A 7,778-nucleotide genomic window follows, 5' to 3' on the forward strand; every position below is an offset into this window, starting at 1 on the left:
AAGTCTCGTCTAGGCCCTCTTCCCCTTTCTTCCCGAATAACAGCCATTAATTTCCTTTGTCCTTGCCTATATCCTTCTTCTCTGTTACTAAACACCCTCCGTGCTTTTGTGGTACAGAACAGAGATGTAGCAAGAAAGGCAAAAAAAGAAGGGAGGGAGAACAAAGGGAGAGAGACACAAAGACTGGAAGAAGGACAAAGGGATGGCAGAAGAAAAAAATAGTGATAGGCTACAGGACAGAGATGGAGGAGTTCCAAAAAGACACAGGGAGCATGACAGAACGAGAGTGAGAAACAAGGGACAGAGCAGGACAGCACTGGAGGAAAAAACAACTGTCATTGATAGGCTGTGAGAGAGACATGGAGGAAGAGAGAAAAGAGAAGGGACAGCTAGCTGGAGAGGGGGATACAGTTAGAAAGGATGGAAGAGGGAAGGGAACAGAGAGAAATACAGAAAAGATGGCAAGAGGAAGCAAGGCAGAGGGACAGCAATAGAAGAAACAAGGGACAGGGATCTGGACAGATGAAGAAAAAAGCAGGAGAAACATACAACATGATACGATGGGACAGAAAGTAACACAGAGCGTCAGATGATAATAATGACAAGAGATAGAGAGAGACTATGAAAAGCACAGGAGGTTGGAGAGAGAGAGAGAAGACATGAATGAAAAGAGTAGAGAGCACCACAAAGGGTCAGGGAAAGAGAAGGACAACAGAATAAAAAAAACCCTCACATATTACACACATGTTATCCACTCATCAAGCCCATTTCAGAGTTACACAGTACCTCAGCCCCTTTAAGAAAAGTAACACATGCGCCCGAGCCCATTTCGGCGCCGCACCACGCCCGAGCCCATTTCACGGTTCTCTACCTACAGCTCCAATTTCAAAGTTCTGCAATCACTAGAGGAAGGAATGCACCCCCTTTCCATTAACCCAGCAGCAGCTACATTTACCTCAAGGTATCTACAACTCGCCCTTGGATGCCTAATTCCAACAGACACTTTCACTTACTTCAACAGCTAAGGTTACCTATGGGCACTAAACGCCCATGCTTCCCTCTACGCTTCCCTTTGTGATTGCCATTAGTACTGTAATTCCCACAAGGACACATAATTACCTGCCTTTTTTACATTTTATTTTTAGTGCTTCATTTGGTCCATTACTCATTCCACATAGATTCAGCTATGTCAGTATTTCAATCCAATTCTACAATGTACTTTTTCTACAATATATAGAAAAGACTTATGGCCTCACTCGTCAAATATTTGACACTATTAGATTTAGTCCTCTTTTAATCACTATTTTTACAAATACATGTAAACTCCAAAAATTTAGCATTACCTGAAGAAGAAATGCCACTATTTAGTACCTGCAATGCTCTACGGAGTGGTCTTTTCCACATTCCTCGCTCCCATTACATACATCGCTGCACATCCAGAAGTTTTACTCCCTGAGGTGACATTACCGCCATGATCCCTGTTCCCGGGCACCAAACGAGTGACCTCCAATCATCTTGACAGACCGTCCACTTCCACACCTCGACACAAAACCAGAAATTGAAAAATATCATTACATCACAAGCTACAAAGAGCAACCAAATATTTTACAAACCCACCACAGACAAATACAGTTACACTCACGCACTTCACAACCCTGGCCTACTCCATGCTGGCCATCTAGTCCAACTCCCCCCACAAAATCCTCAACTGTCTTCCAAAGACCATCCACCGAACAACATATCTCTCTGTGCTGACTGGCAATTACCAGGTTCCAGGGGAGCGCTCCACAGGAACACCGTTCCCGGGAGCCTTGGAAAAAAAAAAAAAAAAACAAAAAAAACCACAAACAAAAAAAAATCGCCCTGCCTTTGAAAACCCAGGCCCGAGGCAGACCCCAGTCCAAACACTGGCAATCAACATTGCCTCATGGAGCAGCTGGGACCAGGGAAAAGAAAAAATAAATGGGGCAGGGGAGGACACACCAAAAACCAACCCATATCCCAGCTGGGGTTTTTTATTCTAAGTTTGGGTTTTTTTTCCTAATTCCCTGAAAAACATCTCAACTCTACATCCAACCTGAAAGGAAAAAAAAACCAAAAAGGCTTAACCACAGAACCCTACAAGGTTAGAGACATTCACAACACACCACTCGTTCAGATCACATGAACGCCAGCCCTCACTCTCAACTCATCCATCATACCGTCCACAGGCCTCAAGAGGCCGTCACCCCGTCTGCAGCAGCAGGGGCCTCAAAAAAGCACCCTACCTGCAAAAACCCAGGCCCCAGCCCAACCTCCTTCCAACCAACCTCCCCACAAACTGCCCTTCCATTACACCAACATTTCAACACGCACCATCATCTCCACCATCCGTGCATTTTCAACCCGATAATTAGCTTTCACAGTGCCACGTGTCACAGTCCAACCTCCGTAGCGCCATGTCACCTAAACGCAAGGTTCTTTCAAGCACCTCTCGTGCCCTGTCATCACCTGCAAAAACAACACACAAAGCTTGTCAACAGACACTTCATCCTCGAGAGAGAAGTCCTCCACCACTCCCCTACCCTGCTTCCCACCTATTCCAAAAATAACACATCCTCACAGCCAGTGTCCTCCATGACACTTGAAAAAACCAGAGCATCACAAACACAGAGCTGTCCCAAAGTTACCGATCGCTCCAAGACCCATCACGCTGCTACTTAGACCTCAAGGCCTTGACCATTTCTAGAGACTTGCCACAAAGCATCTGCATAAACAAGATGAACACCATTGCCCAGTTCCTGCCTTACTCAATGCTAGTTCACAGTCCAATTGCGATCCCCTCAACTCTGCATGCAAAGAGCCCGAAGTCATTAAACCTTCTACGCTGCCTCTACAATGCCATACAAGACACACACAAACATAGAGCCATGTAATTCACATGCAAATGTAATGCCATACAAGGCAGTACTCTTACCTCAGTCAAGGCAAAACAACTCAGAGCCTTGCCATACCAGACAAAACAGAACAGGGCCAATGCAAGAGACTCTCACGTGACAGTCAATACAAGTACAGACCAAAACAATACAAAACCAATACAGAACCATAGAAGGCAAGGCAGTCTCAGGTGGCAATCCATACAAGTACAGAGCACTGCAATACAAAACACAATGCAGGGCCAGGCAATGCGAGACAGTCTCACATGACAGTCGATACAAATACACAACAAAACACCACAGGGCAAAGGCAAATACAGACCAATACAATGCAAGAAAACTGCAAAACACAGCAAAGCAAAGCAGTCTCATAGAGCCACCGGATGCATCTTCCTTCAGAGTCCACCCACGGACTCAACTCCTTACAGTGCTCTGCTGCCTTCCCCCATCGCTCTGTGGGACACATCCTGTCCCTCCACATCTGAAAAAAAAAAAACCCAAACATATTGAATGAGTCACCTGGATGCAGAGCAAGAGCTTCACAACTCCAGAGGTCTTGATTCCATCTACAAAGACCATCTGGAATGCAGCTACAGCCTGTCATTTTAAAAACAAACAAAAAAAAAAAACAACACACAACCAAAAAACAAACAAAAAAACAACACAAAAACCCAACACACACACCCCCCTGCCCACTGTAGGGTTCAATTATATGGAACTTCGTTACTGGCCCTGAAAGTAGCTCATGGTCGCAAGAGAGTTCCAGACACCTTTGAAGGCTCTGAACAGAACAAACAAGAAGATAGAAGAAGAAAGATCCCAATTAGAAAAACACAGGTGCACATTCCACGATAAAGGGAACTTGGCACAACCGACCTCAATTCAGGGGCTTATCTCGACCAGTTGGACTAAGACAAGTTTTGCATGCTCTAACATAGCCAATTATATCCTGTGTGTATGCACGTGTACAGAGCGAGTATAACTAACTGTATCTTATGTTTCTACGCGTGGACAGTATCGATGTAACCAATCACCGCTTACGCTTGTGCGCGTGGACACCACATGCTTGCGTGCAGCAGCCAATCAAAGCTTCTAAACAACTTAGAGAGTTGTGTAAGAATGATCAGCTAAGCTCAATAAAGGGGCGACTTTGATCATCATACTGGTGTTCTATCATCCGGGCCCCGCACGGAGTAACCCTAAACCCTACACCCCACCAACCAAAAAAACCCAGGGCCAAACTTGGAGCCCATCACGTGCAAGTCTTAACACCTTAGAGACTCAAATCCGCTTCACTGCCCCTCAGCAACCCCTGCCACACGGCTCCAATTGTCTCCGTGAAACACTATCGGCACGGCTGTCCGCGCAGGCCGCTGATGGCTACTCGAGCCGAGACGACTGTACAACCCTCGCCTAAACGGTCTAGGCACATCAACGTTTCACCCGTAGACTCTTATCGCTGTTCCACCTACCCCTGACTCCACACCCCCCCAGGCAGAGCAGCTCCAAGCCAAGCACACCGTGTGCAGAACGTCACCACGTGGAACGCCACCAACGAGGTGATTCAACGAGAGAGAAAACTCTCAGCAAGAAGAATGACCCCCGGACGGGAGGCGCCGTCGGGCAAGATGACCTACGGGGCCGCAACCGCGAGGCCAGGAGGCTCCACAGCAGACCCAGAGGAGTCAAACGGAGCGGCCCGTTACAAGACAGCACTGTCAAAACCCAGACGACAGATGCGCCAGAAGCCTGGCGTCGAGACCTAAGGATGTCAGGATGCGGGGAAGAAGTCCCACTCCGAGAAAACGGACAGCTAGAGAGCAGAGCTGCCGATGCAGGCTGAAAAAAATGCTGCCATAGAGCACTGACCGGAACCCGCCAAGACCGATCCATGCTTTAGAGCTCCGAGCGCAAGAAAAGAAGCACCCGATTGGCACCGGGCCAATGAGTAAGAGCATTCAAAACCCTAGGGACAGCACCCGAAGCGCATGCCTCGCTCCTCTGGCGCAAAGCGCGACAAGGACATCGAGACCCGAGGAAGGTCTAAGCGCACAAGACAGACTACACAAACTACACGCCACCGCGGACACGGGCTGGAACTGCCCTGCCCGGCACACACGGGTCTCGTGCTGAAAAGCAACCCGCTCCCTTCTCCTGCGCAAAGGCGACTGCTTTGGGACAGCCCTCTCTCCTGCGCTAACTTTAAAACTCCTCCCTGCTATTCCCAGCTTTGTCCCTTCCTCTCAGCCTGGTCCCTCAACTTAGCTTTCAGAGGGCTGAGGGTCCAAATCCATCCTCCACAAAACCACACGGGCTAACTGGGATGTTCCTCAAGGGGAACATTGCTCTTCAACATCTGCAATGAAAAAAACAAACACAAACAAATCAGAAAAGGGAGTAAGCATCCCGCTGGCCAACGCCAACTACTTCCCCAACTCCCCCCTCCTCACAAGTGCCACCGTGTTCACTTCCCCGCTCATTCCAGACTCAGACCCTGCAGCCATCATCACTCGTGGTATCTAAGGTACCGAGAGAAACCACGTTAGCGTGGCACTCGTGAGAAGCCATCGGCCCCACACTCCTCCTCGCTAATCCACAGCTCACCTGAAACGCTCATCCAATTCAAAGATAGCCCACACAGCACCTCCACAACAGAAGGTAAAGGCTGAACCGAGCAGCCCCATAATACTTTGCTATTCAACACCGACCCGGCCGACGACCGCCTCACCTTCTCGGACCGCTCACCGGCATGCAGCTTTTCGGGAGACCTTATAGCAGACTTCACGGTACGTAAAGGGTGCCTATAAGAAACCTGCAGAGGGACTTTTTACAAGGGAGTACAGCCATAGGACAAGGCGGTAACGGCTTTAGTCCTAAGGAGGGTACATTTAGTTTAGGCGTTAGGAAGACGTTTCTCACTAGGGGTGGCGAGGCACTGGAACGCGTTGCCCAGAGAACCTGCGGATGCTCCCTCCCTGAAAGCATTCAAGGCCAAGTCAGATGGGGCTTTCAGCAACCTGGTCTTGCGGACGGCGTCCGTGGGGGAGGGTTGGAACTAGAGGATCTTTATGGTGCCTTCCAACCCAAACCATTCTACGATTCTATGACATTCAAATCCAACTGCAAAACTCCTCTGAGAAGGGCTGGTAAACCCTCCTCCCTTTCCCCAGCAGTCCCAAAACTTAAGAAACCCCTTTTCTTCTCCTCAACTGTCAGGAAAGGAACCCCACTGCTTCCTGACACCTCCTGCCCTCAATCTGCACTCCTGAACCCCCTTCAGTGGCTACTCCTCAAGAGCCGCTCTTCTGAGCAACATCCCAAATTCTGGGGGCACCCCCTAACCTACAGCTCCCCAGAGACTCTGAGCTCTGCTACATGCCCACAAAAGAAAGTCAAGTCCCAAGCCTTGTAATCTACGAGGGGCCTGCCACCAGCTGCAAAGATTCTAAGGACAACGTGGCATTCTGTGGGCAATGAGGAAAGGCACCCCAAACCCTGAAGGGCACTGTGCCTCACGGCCCTTCTGCTTTCATCAGTAGTACTAAAACTCCATAGACAAATACATACAAGATGCTCACCCTAACCCCTGCTAAACAATGTCACCATCAGTCCTGTTAAGAGAGATAACAACTTACACAGCAGAACTGTTAAAAACCCAACGTTCCTTCTTCAATAAAGTTGGGAATTGCAGGAAAACACAATGCATGAAGACTAAAAAAAAAAACCAAACAACAAAAAAAACCCCAAACAATGCATACTATTAAACCATCTTTCTACCCCTGAACTGATGCAGAAACTGACACTAGGCCTAGTAGATGTAGAAATAGAACGTATGTTTAGACTCAGTGTATTGCTAAATAAAAGACTCAGGAATTTGTTAGAAGGTTAACAACTGCCTCTGTAAGTTGATTTACGTAGACAAGCCAAGGACATAAAGCACAAGATTCCTGTGTCTGTAATATAAGACAAAATAACATGCCCTCTTTGAGGAGGTATTCTGTTTGATAAGAAAATATGTTCTGTCTCTTGTGGTGACTGAGCCAAAAGCTAGGTGATAAGCAGAGAAGTTGTTTGTGGGGCCCAGAAGGGGATTGTACTGCGCAAACTCGTACAACAAAGTTCAAACAGCGGACAAGTGAGGAAGACTATGGAAGACCACCAGAGGACTCCAGAAGACCAACGAAGACCTTCAACACGCATGCATAAAGGACATTTACATATGCTAATGACTTCTCGGAAAATCAATGAATATGTATATTATTTCTCAGAAATTTTATGAATATGTATGTAAGGCAGGTATTTAACCTATACAATTAGTCCCAGCCAGAAAGCACATTTGGAGGAGCGATCCTCCGTTCTTCCAGCGCTGCAATAAAGAATACTTAACTCCATCACTGAATGCTCATTTCGAGAAACAGAACACTCAAAACAAAATTACTGACCTGAAAAAAAGAAAGGGGGGAAAAAAAAAAGCTGCATACAAGTGTGTCGTGGTTTCAGCCCAGCCGGTAACAAAGGACCACGCAGCCGCATATCATGTCTGAATAAATGTGAGTTTAGTAGGTGTATAGGTAGATACACATTCAGAAATGCACAAGAACTGAAAGGAGTAATCTGTAACTGGTAGACTAAGAACGCTGCAATAGCATGCAATGTAAATCAACATGCACCTATAGGGAAGGGAAGGGAAGTACAGAAACATTCTTCTGGATTTAAAAAAAACCAAAACGCAGCAATGGTAGGAAAAGGTACTTGGAATGTGCCACTTTCAATCCAATGAAACGACGTCTGCAACAGCAGTAAGAACACTGGCAAACTACCTTCTCGGTTCCACAGGGCCTTGAAACCCATACGCATTGTCTG

Source organism: Accipiter gentilis, unplaced genomic scaffold, assembly GCF_929443795.1.
Source record: "Accipiter gentilis unplaced genomic scaffold, bAccGen1.1, whole genome shotgun sequence".
Lineage (NCBI taxonomy): Eukaryota > Metazoa > Chordata > Aves > Accipitriformes > Accipitridae > Astur > Astur gentilis.